The sequence below is a fragment of the Pleurodeles waltl genome, chromosome 3_1, assembly GCF_031143425.1.
Source record: "Pleurodeles waltl isolate 20211129_DDA chromosome 3_1, aPleWal1.hap1.20221129, whole genome shotgun sequence".
Lineage (NCBI taxonomy): Eukaryota > Metazoa > Chordata > Amphibia > Caudata > Salamandridae > Pleurodeles > Pleurodeles waltl.
The window spans coordinates 1,595,761,551-1,595,780,928 of NC_090440.1; positions in this window are offsets into that span (position 1 = coordinate 1,595,761,551).

Sequence of the window (19,378 nt, forward strand, 5' to 3'; positions counted from 1 at the left end):
ACTTCACATTTCTATGACTATTGTTATATTCTGTGTGGCTGTGGTATGATGGCATTAACCACTTTTTACCTCTGCTTACTGTCACCTATGGATTATCATTTTACAGGTGTTGGTGCAATGAAAACTGTGTACTGATGCACTGACTACAGCCAGCTATAGGTCATTATATCTCTTCTCTCACAATGTACAGTTCATTTGCAACGAATGTAACTGTTTCCATAAATACACTGTTTCAACACAGGACATACAAGTATTTGAGTTGTGTTCAAGGGTGTTTATTTTAGTGCTAAGAAATTGAGGGGAAAGTGGAATGGAATGGGGTGATGATTCAGGAAAGTCCAGGGTATTGTTCCAGTCTGTTTGCAGCACAGGTGCAGTGTCCAAGTGGCCTTAGGAAGGGGAGCTACACGAGTTCAAGGTGGACAAGGTGACTGAGTGGGACACAAGGGGGGCAATCAGAAAAGCCTAATTTCCTGACGGTGGTCTTGGTAAGTGTCTCTGGCTTCTGTCTGGGTCGCAGGGAATGTTTGTGGGGTGGTTCACCTCTGCAGGGGGAGGGGTGCTGGTGGCCTGTGGGTCCTGTTGCGGGGCCTCCTGCCAACTATCAGACGTGGAGGGCTGGTCAATGGACTGGCTAGTGGTAGGGGCCCGCTTTTGTGCTGTTGCCTCCCTCATGATGTTGGCCATGTCTGCCAGCACCCCTGCTACGGAGTTCAGGGTGGTGTTAATGGCCTGAAAGTCCTCCCTGATCCTCTGATACTGTCCCTCCTGCAGCCGCCTGTACGCCTGCACGTTGTCAAGGATCTGGTCCATAGTTTTCCTGGGAATGTTGGTAGGCTCCCATGATCTCGCAAAGTGCCTCCTGGAGAGTCGGTTCCCTGTTCCTGTCCTCCCCCTGGCGCACAGCAGTCCTCCCAGTGTCCCTGTTGGCCTGTGCCCCTGTCCCCTGAACAGTGTGCCCACTACCACTGACCCCAGGTCCCTTATTGTGTTGGGGATGAGGTGTGGCCTGGGGTCCCTGTACAGGTGGTCACACTGCTGATTGACGTGTCCTAGGGATAGAGGTGTGGGTGCGCTGGGTGGGTGCTGTGGTGTTGGACCCTGATGGGGAGGCTCTGTGATGGACTGTGAGTGGGCTTGGACGACCGGCTGTCCAGGGGTACCTGATGGGCCAGGTAGGTCATCCAGATCCTGAAGTCTAGAGTTACTGTAATCACTGGGGACATCTTCTGTTGGGGGACTGGCTAGTCGTGGCACCTCCTCTCCACTGACATTGGCTGGGGTACCTGTGGGGATGTAAGTGATGTATTATGCTTCATGTGTGAGACATTTGTACATCCCTGGCTTCCCCTCTATCGTTGGTGTTGCCCTGCCACCCTTTGCTTGTGTACGGTGATGTATTGAGGTAATGTTAGTTTCCCTATGCTGTGCATGCTTTAGTGATGAGTGTCCATGCAGGGCTGGGAGGGGTGTCCAAGCATTGGTACAGCATGCCGGGCTATGCATTGTGTAGGTGCAGTGTGTGGGATGGAGTGGAGTGATGGGAGTTAGGGTAAGGGGGTGTGATGGCATACAGGTATGGGGTGATAAGTAGTAAATGTTGACTTACCAGTGTCCAGCCCTCTGGCTACTCCAGTGAGTCCCTCAGGAAGCAGTAATGCTAGTACTTGCTCCACCCATGCTGTGAGCTGTGGGGGAGGAGGTAGGGGACCACCGCCAGTCCTCTGCTGGTGCCTTGCTGCAATGGAACGTACCTTCCCCGTAGGTCGTTCCACCTCTTCCTGATGTCGTCCTTTGTTCTTGGGTGCTGTCCCATGTCATTCACCCTGACCTCAATTTTCCCCCATAGCTCCATCTTCCTGGCAATGGATATCTGCTGTACCTGTGCTCCAAACAGCTGTGGCTCTACCCTGACAATTTCCTCCACCATGACCCTTAACTCCTCCTCAGTGAAACGGGGGTGCCTTTGTGGTGCCATGGGTGTTGTGTGGTGTGTGTTGGTGAGAGTGTGTTGAGTAATGTGGTGGGGTGTGTGATGTGGAGTGCATGAGGGATGTATGGGTGTAAGTGGTGTGTGTGTCTATTTGTCTCTATGCTGTTCGTGTCAACCCCCTGGCAGTAATTGTTGTTCGTAAAGTGTTGTGGGTAATGTGGGTGTGTGTTTTATAGTGCTGTGAGTGGGTCGGTGTGGTGTGTGTATGAGTGTCAGGTGTGTGTTTTTAGTATTGGCCAATGTAGTGCTGTTTTGTATTTGGGTGTCCATTCTGAGCACGGCGGTAGGTACTGGCAATGGTTTACTGCCGTTGAATGTCCGCCATAGTGATTTGTGGGTCATACTGTGGTGGGCGTTCTTCTGTTGGCGTAACAGTATGGGTGTTGGATCTGCCACTTGTGCACTGACCTTTGGTCTGGCGGATTTGTGTATGTTGTTGTATTCTGTCAGATTGGTGTATGTGTGTCATTATGTGGTGAACGAATATTCTCTACTGCGGCGGTATGTTGGCGGCCGTCAGCGTGGCGGTAGGTGGCATTTGCCCCCAATGTCATGATGAGGGCCATAGTCCCCACAAGGATGGTAACACACGTAGGGGTGTGTGTGTGTGTGTGTGTGTATTACCCAGTGGTGGTCAGTACTGGGTAGTTAGGTCTACTGGTCCATATGAAAAAAAATCAATTTGTGTTGCTAGCAATTTTAGCCTGTTTGACAAATCTCCGCAAAACTTTCAAAAAAATGTGCTACTCTTTATAGTAGGCAGTACTATACGGCAGTACAAACAAACAGCATGGCGGTCACCGTCAACAGACAGGCGGAGGACAATGTACTGCGACAGTATTACAACCTACCAATCCGCCACCTTTTCCGGGGCGGATTCACCGCGAACAAAAACACGGCGGAAACAGGACTTCGAAGGGAAAACGCTCACCTCTACACACCCCATGAGGAATCTGGACGCCATGGAACCGGAACTTCAGATACTCCCACCCCTTATCTTCTTGCTCCTCTACCAGGAGCACGAACGCCGGCGGTGAAGACCACAGTGAGTACTGCACCTACGACACAGGGGAGGGAAAAAACAGGAACACACACACGCAACACCCCCACCCTCACCCACTACAACACACACACTAATACAGCATGATACATTACAGTTACACCCCCCTCAGCCCCCCCCGGAGGAATGCAAAGACAAAAGGAAATGAGTGTAACCATTGTAACATATTAAAATCCAGTACGCAAAAAATATATATACACACCATAAACAAATATATACACCAAGAATAGTAGTCCAGGTAGTGCTCCATTGAAGTCCGTGGAACACTGGGCCCACACGGCATGGGTGAGGACCACACTCAATCCCCGAACTTGACGGAGCGAACACTGCAGGGGCATCAGATAGCAATAAAACAGGCACCTCAGGAGGAAGGGAAAGGGTGGGCACCTCAGACGGTTGAGTGCACAACGCCAAATCCACGAGGGGGCCACATGCCCACTGTTCAATCCTGGGGAGTGCAAAGCCACAGTCTCTCAAGTCTCCACTGTGGGTGGGTTGCCCACTGTTCCATCCTGGGGAGTGCAAAGCCACAGTCTCTCAAGTCTCTACAGTGGGTGAGTTGCCCACTCAAGTCTCTACAGTGGGTGGGTTGCCCACTGTTCCATCCTGGGGAGTGCAAAGCCACCGTCTCACAAGTCTCTACAGTGGGTGGGTTGCCCACTGTTCCATCCTGGGGAGTGCAAAGCCACAGTCTCTCAAGTCTCTACAGTGGGTGGGTTGCCCCCTGTTCCATCCTGGGGAGTGCAAAGCCACAGTCTCACAAGTCTCTACAGTGGGTGGGTTGCCCACTGTTCCCTCCTGGGGAGTGCAAAGCCACAGTTTCTCAAGTGGATAACAGTCTACACTGGTTCTGGAGGGGGCCTGGTGCCCAGAGTGCTTCATCCTGCCAAGGAATGAGGTAGTGGATGTATCTCTCCACTGGTTCTGGAGGGGGCCTTGTGCCCAGAGTGCTTCATCCTGCCAAGGATTGAAGTAGTGGATGTTAATCTCCACTGGTTCTGGAGGGGGCTTTGTGCCCAGAGTGCTTTATCCTGCCAAGGACTGAGGTAGTGGATGGTAATCTGCACTGGTTCTGGAGGGGGCCTTGTGCCCAGAGTGCTTCATCCTACTCGTGACAGACTCAGTAGCATCAGTGCCCTTGGTGCTCATGGGCCAGCGGTGCTCGTGGTGGCAGTGTCCTGTTCAGCGGTGCTTGTGGCGGCGGTGTCCTTGGCAGCGGTGCTTGTGGCGGCAGTGTCCTGTTCAGCGGTGCTTGTAGCGGCGGTGTCCTTGGCAGCGGTGCTTGTGGCAGCAGTGTCCTGTTCAGCGGTGCTCGTGGCGGCGGTGTCCTGTTCAGCGGTGCTTGTGGCAGCGGGGTCCTTGGCAGTGACTCAGCTGCTGGTGGTCCTGTCTGGCCCAGCGGGGCTGGTGCTGGTGGTCCTGTCTGGCCCAGCGGAGCTGGTGCTGGCGGTCCTTTATGGCCCAGCGGGGCTGGTGCTGGCGGTCCTTTATGGCCCAGCAGGGCTGGTGCTGGTGGTCCTGTCCTGGTCGGCAGGGCTGGTGCTGGCGGTGGCCTCCAGGGCAGTAGGGATGATGGCGGTTGCCTCCTTGGCAGCGGGTACGATGGCGGTGGCCTCCTTGGCAGTGGGGATGATGGCGGTGGCCTCCTGGGCAGCGGGGATGATGGCGGTGGCCTCCTGATCAGCAGGGCTGGTGCTGGCGGTGGCCTTCAGGGCAGCAGGGATGATGGCGGTGGCCTCCAGGGCAGCGGGGATGATGGTGGTCTTCTCCGCCGTGCTGCTCTTCCCAGACTTGCTGAGTTTCTTGTGCCCCTTCCCCACCTTGGAAGGTGTCGCAGCTGACTCCACACTCCCACCTGTGCCCCTGGGAGCGGCTTTGGTGGCTGGAGTCTTCCCCCTCTCCCGCCGGGCACTGGCCAACTTTTGATGCTTGACAGGTGGGGGACTGTCCGTGCTGTGGCTCCGTGCCACACTGGGTGCCCTGCTGCCCGGTGCACTCCAGATTCCGGTGACTACAGGCACCACTGGTCCCGGAGATGTTGTGGCTGAGGTGCTAGGTTGGGACCTGGAGAGTCGGGCCCTAGGAGACTGACGGGGTGGGGGAGGTGAGGGAAAGAGGTCAAGGGTGGACAGGAAAAGTTTCTTGGGAACACTGGGACGGGTAGCTGAAGGGGGTTTGGGAGTGGAGGAAGAGGTTGTGGTTGTAGGAGGTGTTCGTTTGGTGACTTTGGGTGAAGGTGCATGCACTGTAGGCTGTCGTGAGATGGATGGCTGTTGGGTGGGTGTGTGGCTGCGTTCTATGTATCTTGGGAGGTGGCGTTACAGACACACTGGGAGAGGACACAGGGGATGTGTGAATGGTAGTGGGGGTGGTGACTGCACGTGAGCGGGTTGTGGTGGTGGGTGTGCTGGTGATGGAAGTAGTGGCTGTCGATGTAGTGCATGCACGTGGGAGTGTAGACGAGACTGGGAGGGAGGAGGGAGAGGAGGAGGAGGAGGAGGGGGACACAGTGGAGGCAGTGGATGCTGGTGTGCCTGCATGTGTGTGATGCTTGCGTGAGTGCCTGTGGGATGAGTGGTGCTTATGTTTGCCAGAGCTTCCCTTGTGTGTTGACGTGTGTGCATGCTGGTGTGAAGGTGTGCTTAGGATAGGCTGAGGGACAGGGGATTGGGTCTGGGTGGAGGAAGTTGGAGGGGGGAGGCTAGACACAGGGACAATAGCTGCCATCAGTGCTGAGGCCAGAGTCTGAAGAACTCGCTGAAGGGCCGCCTGACCAGAATGAATGCCCTCCAGGAATGCATTTGTTTGTTGCTACTGCCTTTCTACACCCTGGATGGCATTCAAAATGGTAGACTGCCCAACAGTGAGGGACCTGAGGAGGTCAATGGCCTCCTCATTGAGGGCAGCAGGGGTGACTGGGGCAGGGCCTGAGGTGCCTGGTGCGAAGGTGATGCCCACCCTCCTGGGTGAGCGGGCACGGGGCAAAGGCTGAGGGGCTGCTGGGATGGGGGTGCTGGTAGGTGGGGTGGCGGCTGTACCTGTAGATGCGGGGGCACAGATGTTGCCACCACCGCAAGAGAGCTCCCATCAGAGGACGAGTCAGTGTCACTGGTGTCAGCTCCTGTCCCCGCCGTGGAGCTCCCCTCGCCCTCCGTCCCACTGGTGAATTCTGAGTCCGTAGTCTCGCCCTCCAGGGCCATGTGGGATGCAGCTCGCTCCTGCTCCGGTGCCACTGCTCCTCCGCTTGATGATGCTAATGTACACAAGAACAGGGAGACCACAAAAAGGGGGGGGGGAGACAGAAGAAAGACCTGTTGAGTGCATGCATTACAGCTACCGTTGGCGGACACCACAGACACAGAAGCCCCCTGCACTACGCCGCGCACTTGGGGTCCACTGTTCAATCCCTGGGACATAGCCTACAAGGCTATGGCCGACATCTGCACACATGGATGTCAAAGGAGCCTGACTAGGTGTAGTTGGCACTGTACACAGGTGGGGTGGGGTGCCACAGGGTCTGCCAGAACAAGGGGACCTAACTAGCACACTCTACCTGGCCTAGGGGAATCCACAGCCCACCTCCCCCACCCAGACATCCCCACTGAGTGCAAAATCAGCTGAATGAGAGTGTACTCACCCCCTTGTGGCTGCTGTGATGCCCTCAAGCGCCCATCCAACTCCGGGTATGCCACCGCCAGGATCCTGAACATCAGGGGGGTCATGGTGCGACGGGCACCCCTCCCACGTTGGGAGGACATCCCCAGCTGGTCCTCCACCGTCTTCTTGCTCCAGCGGCGAATGTCCTCCCATCTTTTACGGCAGTGGGTGCTCCGTCTGTGGTAGACCCCCAGGGTCTGGACTTCCTTGGCGATGGCACGCCAAATATCCTTCTTCTGGTGGGCGCTGACCTACAGGAATAGTACAGGGGAAAAGGAGAAGATATAACCGTCCACACCGTCACAGTCATTGGCCCCCTTCCCTACCCTTGCCATGTGGCACATGCACTCACTGTCGTTTCATGCACGCCTCAATCTCCCCCCCCCCCCATCTTTCATCCACCCCACTCCACACAGGCATAGCCCATACAGCATGCTCACAGTGTACTTACCTGTTTGTCTGGAGGACCGTAGAGTAGCGTGTACTGGGGGAGGACCCCATCCTCGAGTTTCTCCAACTCCTCCGATGTGAAGGCAGGGGCCTTTTCCCCAGACGCACAAGCCATTGTCTCTTCCAGACTGAGGTCACAGCAGCACTTGCAGTGTAGGTCCTCTCCTGTCGAAGATCAGGTATTGGGTGATTGTCAGACAGAAAATGGCGGTCACGTCCGCAGCGGTGCGTACCGTCACTGCCGGCGTACATCGTCATTGGCTCCTGGGACCCATAGGGTCCAATGTTCACCAATGCAGAATTGCACCGCTGTCTTTGACCGCCTACCGCAACGGTGTACAACGCAAGCGCAGTTACCTCACATCCCATTGTCCCACTTTATAGGTCAGGCAGCCACCATTTCAGGGGCCCACATGGCTTAATTTTTCACTGCGTCACACATACCTAGGCCTTGCCTCAACACTCATACAGGCCAAATTTCGGAATATGATTTGTGTTCTGTGTAAGCTGTGGGTACGAACCTCTGAGTTGGTTGACTCTGTGCTCGCTGTTGTCCTTCATAGGCACCGTCAGCTGGGACATGTGAGGAGATGGCGGCATCCTCCGGTGTACAGACCACTGGTGGACCTGTCGACAATGGAGTAAAGACATGTGATCATCACCTACAGGCTTGATCGTGCCACAATCCTGGAACTGTGTGCCCAGCTGGAGCCAGACCTGATGTCAGCTATCCGCCATCCCACAGGAGTACCCCCTCTAGTGCAGGTGCTGTCTGTACTCCTTCCTTGCAAGTGGGTCATTTCAAACAACAGTGGCCATAGCATCAGGGATGTCCCAGCCTATGTTTTCCAACGTGTTGTCCAGAGTGTTGTCTGCCCTGCTGAAACACATGCAGAGCTACATCGTTTTCCCTCAGGTGGAGGATTTGCCTACAGTGAAAGTTGACTTCTAGGCCCGGGAATTATCCCCAACATCATAGGTGCCATTGATTGGACACATGTGGATTTGGTACCCCCCGCAGGAGTGAACAGGTGTACAGGAACCGGAAGAGTTATCATTTCATGAATGTGCAGATGGTGTGTTTGGCAGACCAGTACATCTCCCATGTGAATGCCAAATTCCCTGGCTCAGTGCATGTTGCTTACATCTTGCGGAATAGCAGCATCCCTTATGTGATGGGTCAACTCCAGAGGCAACGTGTGGCTATTAGGTGAGCACCTGGAAGCAAGTCAGTGGGAATGGCTGTCTGGGTCTGGGGATATCCCTACAGGTTAGTGTGTGTCTAACAGTTGCCCTCGCCATTTGCAGGTGACTCTGGTTACCCCAACCTGTCATGGCTACTGACCCCAGTGAGGAATCCCAGGACAAGGGCAGAGGAACGCTACAATGAGGACCATGGGAGAACTTAGCGGATTATACAGCGGACCTTTGGCCTCCTGAAGGCCAGGTTCAGGTGCCTCCATATGACAGGTGGATCCCTATTCTACTCACCAAAGAAGGTGTGCCAGATCATCGTGGCCTGCTGTATGCTTCACAACTTAGCTTTGCGACGACAGGTGCCTTTTCTGCAGGAGGATGGTCCAGATGGAGGTGTTGTGGCAGCTGTGGAGCCTGTGGACAGTGAAGACAAGGAAGCAGAAGAAGAGGACATTGACACCAGGAACTCGGTTATCCTTAAAAATTTCCAGTGAGACACAGGTAAGAATACAAACCTTCCTACTACATGTACTTTAACACTACTACCTCTCTACTGTCTGTCGTTTTCACCCAGTGTATGGTCACTGAGTTGTCACTTTCCCATACGATTTCACAGATGTGGGTCCCACTGTGTGACATCTACTTTGTTTCCTCATGGACTATGTAGGAGGCTGGCCTGGCTTGTAGTGGGTACCAAGGAGTACTTACACCTTGCACCAGGTCCAGGTATCCCTTATTAGTGTAGAGGGGTGTCTAGTAGCTTAGGCTGATAGAAAAGGTAGCTTAGCAGAGCAGCTTAGGCTGAACTAGGAGACTTGTAAAGCTCCTACTATACCACTGGTGTCATATGCACAATATCATAAGAAAACACAATACACAGATATACTAAAAATAAAGGTACTTTATTGTTATGACAATATGCCAAAAGTATCTCAGTGAGTACCCTCAGTATGAGGATAGCAAATATACACAAGATATATGTACACAATACCAAAATATGCAGTAATAGCAATAGAAAACAGTGCAAACAATGTATAGTCACAATAGAATGCAATGGGAGCACATAGGTATAGGGACAACACAAACCATATACTCTAGAAGTGGAATGCGAACCACGAATGGACCCCAAACCTATGTGAGCTTGTAGAGGGTCGCTGGGACTGTAAGAAAACATTGAGGGTTAGAAAAATAGCCCACCCCAAGACCCTGAAAAGTGGGTGCAAAGTGCACCTAAGTTCCCCAAAGAGCACAGAAGTCGTGATAGGGGAATTCTGCAAGGAAGACCAACACCAGCAATGCAACAACGATGGATTTCCAGACGAGAGTACCTGTGGAACAAGGGGACCAAGTCCAAGAGTCACGATCAAGTCGGGAGTGGGCAGATGCCCAGGAAATGCCAGCTGTGGGTGCAAAGAAGCTGCCACTGGATGGTAGAAGCTGTGGATTCTGCAAGAACGACAAGGGCCAGAAACTTTCCCTTTGGAGGATGGATGTCCCACGTCGTGAGGAAGCTTGCAGAGGTGTTTCCGTGCAGAAAGACAGCAAACAAGCCTTGCTAGCTGCAAGGGTCACGGTTAGGGTTTTTGGATGCTGCTGTGGCCCAGGAGGGACCAGGATGTCGCCAATTGCGTGAGGAGACAGAGGGGGCACCCAGCAAGACAAGGAGCCCACTCAGAAGCAAGCAGCACCCGCAGAAGTGCTGGAACAGGCACTACAAAGTGGAGTGAACCAGAGCTCACCTGAAGTCACAAAGGAAGGTCCGACGATGCCAGAGGACAACTCAGGAGGTCGTGCACTGCAGGTTAGAGTGCCGGGGCCCAGGCTTGGCTCTGCACAAAGGAAATCCTGGAAGAGTGCACAGGAGCCGGAGCAGCTGCAAATCAGGCGGTTCCCAGCAATGCAGTCTAGCGTGGGGAGGCAAGGACTTACCTCCACCAAACTTGGACTGAAGAGTCACTGGACTGTGGGAGTCACTTGGACAGAGTTGCTGAGTTCAAGGGACCTCGCTCGTCATGCTGAGAGGAGCCCCAGAGGACCGGTGATGCAGTTCTTTGGTGCCTGCGGTTGCAGGGGGAAGATTCCGTCGACCCACGGGAGATTTCTTTGGAGCTTCTAGTGCAGAGAGGAGGCAGACTACCCCCACAGCATGCACCACCAGGAAAACAGTCAAGAAGGCGGCAGGATCAGCGTTACAAGGTCGCAGTAGTCGTCTTTGCTACTTTGTTGCAGTTTTGCAGGCTTCCAGCGCGGTCAGCAGTCTATTCCTTGGCAGAAGGTGAAGAGAGAGATGCAGAGGAACTCTGATGAGCTCTTGCATTCGTTATCTAAAGAATTCCCCAAAGCAGAGACCCTAAATAGCCAGAAAAGGAGGTTTGGCTACTTAGGAGAGAGGATAGGCTAGCAACACCTGAAGGAGCCTATCAGAAGGAGTCTCTGACGTCACCTGCTGGCCCAGGCCACTCAGGGCAGTCCAGTGTGCCAGCAGCACCTCTGTTTCCAAGATGGCAGAGGTTTGGAGCACACTGGAGGAACTCTGGGCACCTCCCAGGGGAGGTGTAGGTCAAGGGAGTGGTCACTCCCCTTTCCTTTGTCCAGTTTCACGCCAGAGCAGGGCTGGGGGATCCCTGAACCGGTGTAGACTGGCATATGCAGAGATGGGCACCATCTGTGCCCATCAAAGCATTTCCAGAGGCTGGGGGAGGCTACTCCTCCCCAGCCCTGACAACTTATTCCAAAGGGAGAGGGTGTAACACCCTCTCTCTGAGGATGTTCTTTGTTCTGCTTTCCTGGGCCAAGCCTGGCTGGACCCCAGGAGGGCAGAAACCTGTCTGAGGGGTTGGCAGCAGCAGCAGCAGCAGCTGCAGTGAAACCCCGGGAAAGGTAGTTTGGCAGTACCCGGGTCTGTGCTAGAGACCCGTGGGATCATGGGATTGTCTCACCAAAGCCAGGATGGTATTGGGGGGGCAATTCCATGATCTTAGACATGTTACATGGCCATATCCGGAGTTACCATTGTGAAGCTATACATAGGTAGTGACCTATGTATAGTGCACACGTGTAATGGTGTCCCCGCACTCACAAAGTCCGGGGAATTTGCCCTGAACAATGTGTGGGCACCTTGGCTAGTGCCAGGGTGCCCACACACTAAGTAATTTAGCACCCAACCTTTACCAGGTAAAGGTTAGACATATAGGTGACTTATAAGTTACTTAAGTGCAGTGGTAAATGGCTGTGAAATAACATGGACGTTATTTCACTCAGGCTGCAGTGGCAGGCCTGTGTAAGAATTGTCAGAGCTCCCTATGGGTGGCACAAAAAAATGCTGCAGCCCATAGGGATCTCCTGGAACCCCAATACCCTGGGTACCTCAGTACCATATACTAGGGAATTATAAGGCTGTTCCAGTATGCCAATGTAAATTGGTGAAATTGGTCACTAGCCTGTTAGTGACAATTTGGAAAGCAGAGAGAGCATAACCACTGAGGTTCTGGTTAGCAGAGCCTCAGTGAGACAGTTAGGCATCACACAGGGAACACATACAGGGCACACTTATGAGCACTGGGGCCCTGGCTGGCAGGGTCCCAGTGACACATACAACTAAAACAACATATATACAGTGAAATATGGAGGTAACATGCCAGGCAAGATGGTACTTTCCTACAGACTAGAGCTGTGTGACATAGGTATGTTGTCATTGCATTTGAAAGAGCATTTTGCCACTGTAATTGCTAATACACAATTTCGAAATCACAGACAGACTCCAGATTGTTTTGTGCTTTAAGTGTGTTTATTTAAGTGCTAAATAGTGGAGGGGGTTGCAAAATGGTGAGGGGTGATGGTGGAGGAATGTCCATGGCAGAGTCCAGTCTATTAGTCTCACAGGTGCATTTCCCAAATGGGCATAGGAAGTGGAGCTGGAGCAGTTTAAGGACGGACAGGGTGACAAAGTTGGACATGAGGATGACATTCAGGGTGGTCTCATTTCTTGGCGGGGGTCTTGGCATCGTTCTCTGTCTTTGTCCTGGATCTCAGGGACCGTTTGCGGAGTGGTTCTCCCTCTGCAGGGGGTGGGGTGCTGGTGTGGTGGTCCTGTGGCGGTGCCTCCTGTCCACTAGTGCCGGCGGAGGTGGTGGGCAGTTCATCGTCCGGGCTAGTGTCAGGGGCCCCTTGTTGTGCCACAGTGTCCCTCCTGGTGTTGAGGACTTCTTTCAGCACCCCTACGATGGTGCCCAGGGTGGAATTGATGGATCTGAGATCCTCCCTGAAGCCCAAATACTGTTCCTCCTGCATGCGCTGGATCTCCTGAAACTTGGATAGTACCGTTGCCATTGTCTCCTGGGAATGGTGGCAGGCTCCAATGATGTTGGAGAGGGCCTTGTGGAGAGTTGTTTCCCTGGGCCTGTCCTCCCCCTGTCGCACAGCAGCCCTCCCAGTTCCCCTATGTTCCTGGGCCTCCGTCCCCTGGACCGTGTGCCCAATGCCACTGCCCCCAGGTCCCTGTTGTTGTTGGGGTGGTGGGTTAGCCTGGGTTCCCTGTAGTGGTGGAAACACTGCTGATTGACGTGTCCTGGGGACAGAGGCATGGGCCCGCTGGGTGGGTGCTGTGCTGGTGTTTCCACAGTCACAGGCAAGCTCTGTGGTGGCATGTGACTGTGTCAGGGGGAACCGACTGTCCAGAGGTCCCCGATGGGCCGAGCTGGTCATCTAGATCCAGTTGGACAGAGCTGCTGTCATCACTGTGGGCCTCTTCTGTTGGTGGTGTGGACACATGTGGACCCTCCTGTCCGGTGACATTGATTAGGGGTCCTGCAGGGGTATAAATGGATGTTTATTACATCTGTGTGTGCCATGGTGTGCAATGGGTGGGTGACCGTGTACCCCAGTGCTTGCATTCCTGTGTGGGTCCATTTGTCATGGTGGTTTAGGGGTGTTTATGGGTATGTGCAGTGGCCATGCTTTGGTGATGGGTGTCCATGCTTTGTTGTTGCATGCAGGGCTTGGTGTTAGGATGTGTGGTTTGTGATGTTGGGACATTTGTGAGGAGCTGGAGTGATGGGGGTGAGGGTGAGGGTAGGGGTATGTGATAGCATGCAAGTAGGGTGGGGGATGTAACAGTAAAGATTTGACTTACTAGAGTCCATTCCTCCATCTACTCCTGCGAGGCCCTCAGGATGCAGAATCGCCAAGACTTGCTCCTCCCATGTTGTTAGTTGTGGGGGAGGAGGTGGGGGTCCGCCGCCAGTCCTCTGAACCGCCTGGTGGTCTCTTGAGACCACGGAAAGCACCTTCCCCCTTAGGTCGTTCCACCTCTTCCTGATGTCATCCCTATTTCTTGGGTGCTGTCCCACTGCGTTAACCCTGTCCACTATTCTGCACCATAGCTCCATCTTCCTAGCTATGGAGGTGTTCTGCACCTGTGATCCGAATAGCTGTGGCTCTACCCGGATGATTTCCTCCACCATGACCCTGAGCTCCTCCTCCTCAGAGAACCTGGGGTGTCTTTGCCGTGCCATGGGGTGGTGTGGGTGATGTGTGGGGTGGTGTGTGTAGTGATAAGTGGGGTGATATTTAGTGGTGTGTTGTGTGAGGTGCGTGGAAGTTATATGGGTGATGGTATTGTGTGCCTGTGGATGCTTGGTAGTTGTTTGTAGTGTCTCTCTCTGGCCTTCTCTCTGTAATTTTGTCGTAGGGGTCTGTGGGTGTGTGTTTTATATTGTAATGGGTGTGTGGGAGTGGTGTGTGTATGTGTATCAGGTGTGTGTATTTTGAATTGTCCAATGTGGTGGTGTTTTGTAAATGTGTGTGTATTTTGAGCGCGGCGGTGTGTACCGCCAATGGAATACCGCGGTTGAAAGACCGCCGCGTGGATTAGTGTGTCATGATAGTGTGGGCGTATTGGCTTGACGGTGGAGGTTTTGTTATCGCCAGTTTATCACTGACCTTTGGTGTGGCGGGCTTGTGTGGTTGTCTGAATTTTGGCGGATTCCGAGCAGTGGGTCATAATGACCGTGGTGGAATTCCGCTGCCGCAGCGGTGTGTTGGCGGTCTTCTGCACGGCGGTAAGCGGCTTTTACCGCCAATGTTGTAATGACCCCCTAAGTGCCCCTGGCGGGACGGGACTCCCAGAAAAAGAAAGAACTGGGAAAACAGTGAATAATTATTGCATGGCCAGAGTCACTAATTTATTTATTCCTGCTCCTACTAAGGAGCGCCCCATAATGCCCTGCATGAACAATTTACATTTTTTTTGTTTGAAGCTTGGCGATGTCCCTAGAAAAGGCAGTGGCACTCCCCAGCATTTTTTTAGAGTTGTGGCAGGGATGCAGGGAGTCCAGCAGCCCCAGCAATTTTTTTTTTTAAAGTAAGTCTTCTGGGTCATAGAATCCATTACTTCAGAGAACTTATCATATTTTTAGAAGCACTTTTAGCTGGAGCTATATGCTCTTTAGCTGGAGTGTAAGGTCCTCTTGTGGTTCTCTTTATCTTTAGGCTCATCCACAAAATGTAATAACATAACCTTTGTAAGAAGAAAGAGCCACAAACATGTTTTGAATAAAACTATATTAAACATTTTTAAGTAATCAATATCATTAACCATTGCATTCTGTGAATTTTTTAACTATACATTTGATTACAATTATTGGCTATTTTTGAAGGAGGATGATCAATATGCTTTTATATACAATGATATGCTCACCCCTTGGTAATGGCAATACGCTCACTTTTTACATTTTGGTGTTGCAGATGGTCGTGCGTGGGGTAGGGTTAGCTGCCCATGGGCAATTGGATGCAGGAATTGCCGTAGGCCAAGCCCTGTGGGCAACCCCCCGCCCCCATACACACACTGCGCACAGCCTTTGATTGACTTTACTTATGGTGATTATATATTACTTTATGTTAAGAAATACTATAAATTCATTGAAAAAAACAAAGGTTACAGTGACATTATAGTTAAATGAAAATGTAAGTTTAATCTTTCCATTTTAAGAGTACAGCACCACTTAAATTCACCAGTTACAGTTATCTGAAGTAACTATAACGTGTGTTCATATGTTAACTACACCTTGCGCCCTCGCTATCCACTGCTTACTACCCAATATATTACATCTTTCATGACATCTACTATGACATAATTGATAATATCACTGCTACATTTGCAATTAAATTATTGATGAGAAAATTGTGCATGGTAGGGGCATGAGTTATAGTTACCTCAGGGCATGAGTTATACTTACTTGAGATAACAACAACTGGTGTTTTCAGTGGTTTTGTATGTTTAAAATGGCATGTTTTAAATTTCAGGATCCTTTTTCTATTTGAAATGCCCTTTTTTGTTGCTAATAACTTTGAAGCTGTTTGACAAATCTTCATGAACTGTCCAAAACAGTGCTACTTCTTGCCTAGTTTGTGCATGGAAAGTTTAGAGGATGGGGACTTCGAAGGCAGCGCTGAGTGGTGCATTACAGCATCGAGATGGCTCCCACATCATAGGACGTCCGGGAGATGTGCCTGGGCTTCTCCTCGGGCAAAGACCGGTTCATGAACAGGCCCATTTGTGCCTCTTCTTGGCAGGACATGGCTAGGCTGGGCCAACTCTTAGTCTGAGGATTTAGGTCTGGCCATGTCCGGAAGTATTTTGATATATCAATTCATTCTAATTGGTTTGGTATCTGCATTGTATATTGTCCCCCAAGATGGGTAAAAGGAAATCTCATCTCCAGATTGAAGGCTCAGCAATTAAGTTCATTACTAGCTACCTGATGGTTGTCATGTGGGCTATAAATTCAGGAATGTAGGATTGATGCTGCTAACAAATTATCCTCAATAATAGAGTTAGAATCTCAAAATTCCATAATTGCCTAGGGAAGTGCGACCAGTGCTGAAGCTTGGGAGTGATCTCCTGATAACCACAGTCACATAGAGAAGAAAAATCAGGATTGTGGAATCCTTGTCCAGTCCAAAATTTTTGTTGGGAATTTAAATCCTGAGTTTGGTTCCTCAGAGGTTGTTACCCTGGCAGCCATCTTCTCTCATCGAAGAGACTAAAAAGACCGTGTTGTTTCCAGAGGGGTTAAAGAAGCACCCAACCAGAGATATGGAGCCAAAAGGGAAAAGTCTAGGGCCACCGGGAGAAAACAAATCAATATTATGAGGGAAATATCCTTGATGGACTGTCTGAATCAGAACTCCATGTAATCGACTTCTACTCAAAATGCTTCAACAGGTTGGAGGTTTTGCGTAAAGAATTCTGCCTAGAAAATAGCAGGAAACTAAATGGTATCAACTATAAGCTTAATGGTGGGGGGGGGGGGTGACTTGCACCAGAGAGTGATGGCTGCCTGAACTGCCGGCTCCCTACTCCATCCACTCTCACCATGCACGGAGCTTACCCACACTTACCAAAGAAGTATGATTTTGCATGCTACAAAGCGCAGACTATTCTCAGCAGCACCTCAGATAAAAATGTTGCCTCAGTTTTGCCCATGAGTCCAATCATCATCTCTGGACCTGGCAACCAGTCACCTCAAGATGGCGACCATCTCTCCGGTGATGGCCATCTCACTGCTTTTCCTACTCATTGTGGCATCCTGAGTCAGAGGCGATCTAACTGAGGTCACCAAGATTGACCACCTACATGACATTAGACCCATGAGGCAATTCTTGACCCCCATACCGCCCCCTATGGCTGCTACTTCGTGTCCCCATAATGCCAGCAATAACTAAGTGAAACGCAACTGCTGCGAGGGCTCTACTTGCAGTAGAGACCTGCCACACCATCACTCCCCTCCATGCCTGCTCTGATCTGCATCCCCCTTCATTTAACTTTCCTGCAAAACAGTCGATCACCAGCACCAAGGTCTTTCACAGGTCAGGCACAACCTAGCCTCAGTTGTCTCAGATTACCAGTGCTCAGCATCGCCCCATCTTTGTCTCACCTTGATCTGCTGGGGCTTCTCCCCTGCCTTCTGGCACTACCAACCTGCTTTCTCGCCAATGTCCTGCCATCTCATGGTGTCGGGCCTTGCTAGCGGTGTACTGGAACCATTACACGCTCACTAGTCCGCCCCTTACACGATGCCTGGCTTCAAGATGGCGGCCTTGCATCCTTCGCCACTCATCATGTAAAGCACAATCTGTGCACTCTACTGCAGTATGTTACCCGACTCTAATCACTGATGACCTTCACCCTTCCAGACAAACTCCAGATTATGCTTGGTCATCCCTATATTACATGTGTGGTTCTCTGTTGAAAAGGAAACATTACTGCTCATTGATTAAAGAAAGGCTCGCAGCTCATTGATTAATCACTGTTTGCTCATTGATTAAGGACAAACTTAAGGAAAGCTACCAGTCTAAGGCTACTAGGGAGCCTAAGGTAATTCCAAAACATAGGATAAAGACTAAGGAGTGGGCCGTTGTGACTCAGTGTGGCTCATAGTGTTTCTTTGAGACTATTGTGATTATCTCCCACCAGGCTTACACCTATCCACATAAAGTTGGCACCCAGGTAAAGCAAAGACCTCCTGCTTCTCACACAAGTCAAGTGAACAAAGCACACACACCTACAGTCACAGGGGGCTCTGTATTCATGCTAATATCCTTGCAACCTGTGTAATTCTCCCTGCATTGATCTACAATGGCCGATCACAAAGGAAGAGAATCAAAAGACTACAAAGACTCAAAAGAAAGTAAAGCCTCTCATAAACGCTTCAAACCAGACTCCACAGTGCCTGATTCCCCGGTCAAAAGTAAAGAGGACATGCCTGCTAACACTGAAGTCATCATGCAACATATCATTGCTCTACATACCCTGGCGCAGCATAGTAGAAACAGCACTGATGCTATGTACTGTGACATTCAGACCATTCACACTGATCTGAAGGGCCTTTCAGACAGGCACAGAGAAGAAGAGTCAAGAATCAGTTCCTTGGAAGATGCTAAAACCCCACCACTGATATCATTCAATGAAACAAATGGTAAAGGAAATCTTGGAGTTGGAAGTCTACAACCGTAGAGGGAATTTATGCATCTTTGGACTGTCAGAGAACATTAAAAATTATGCAAACTCATGCATCAAATTCCTAGAATTTTGGATCCCCCGCACCCTGGGCCTCAAGAACTTTGAGATCGAATGGGCGCGTAGGATTCCCTCAGGAAAACCACTAACCGTGTCATCCAGAGGCACAATACACACGAGAACAGTGATCTTTCAACCTTTGAGCTCTCTCCACACAGAAACATTTATTGTTCATATGAGAAAACGTCAACAAATACACTGGACTAGATCTTGAATCTCAACTTCTCAGGATTACTTCAAGGAGACAGTTTCCACAAGAAAAGGATTTCTAGCACTCCGTCAAGCACTGGGAGACTGCAACATCCCTTCTCCTTCACTGGCCCAGCAAAATTCTGTATCATCTTTAAGGGCAAGGCAATGTTCTTCAGCTTCCCTGGTGACTTTCAAGCCTTCATGAATACCTCCACTCAAACTGAGATGTTCGCCTGACTTTACTCCCCCTATTCTACTACCAACTCAAATATAACATCTAGCGTGACCTAGAACTGTTACCAAATGATGGCACAAATGTTGCCAAAAACTTGTTGTTTATCATACTGTTGTTGCTCATCAAACAAGATCCTATATGTCAGCAATAATTATCTTATCACAAGTGTTCACCTTACTTACTGTGCTTCATGTTGACCCGCCCACACTTTGTTTGCTACCAAAGTAGATAACTGGGGGGTTGATACCATCCACAAAATGAGTTATGACTGCTGCTGTTGAGGCTTACCATTCTTGTGGCCTTCCTCTCCCTATTCTAAATAAGGTGGGGAAATGCGGCCTGCAGATACCAACAAGCTTTTTTAGTGGCTCATGGAAACTGGTGGTTTAGAGAGGCAGACGACCACTCCCCACCAAAGTTAAGAATTGAATCCCACTTACTGAATCCTATCCCCCTGAGCTCCACCATCACCATCAGAGGACTCCAGAAACTGACCATGGCTCATTCCCTTCCCAT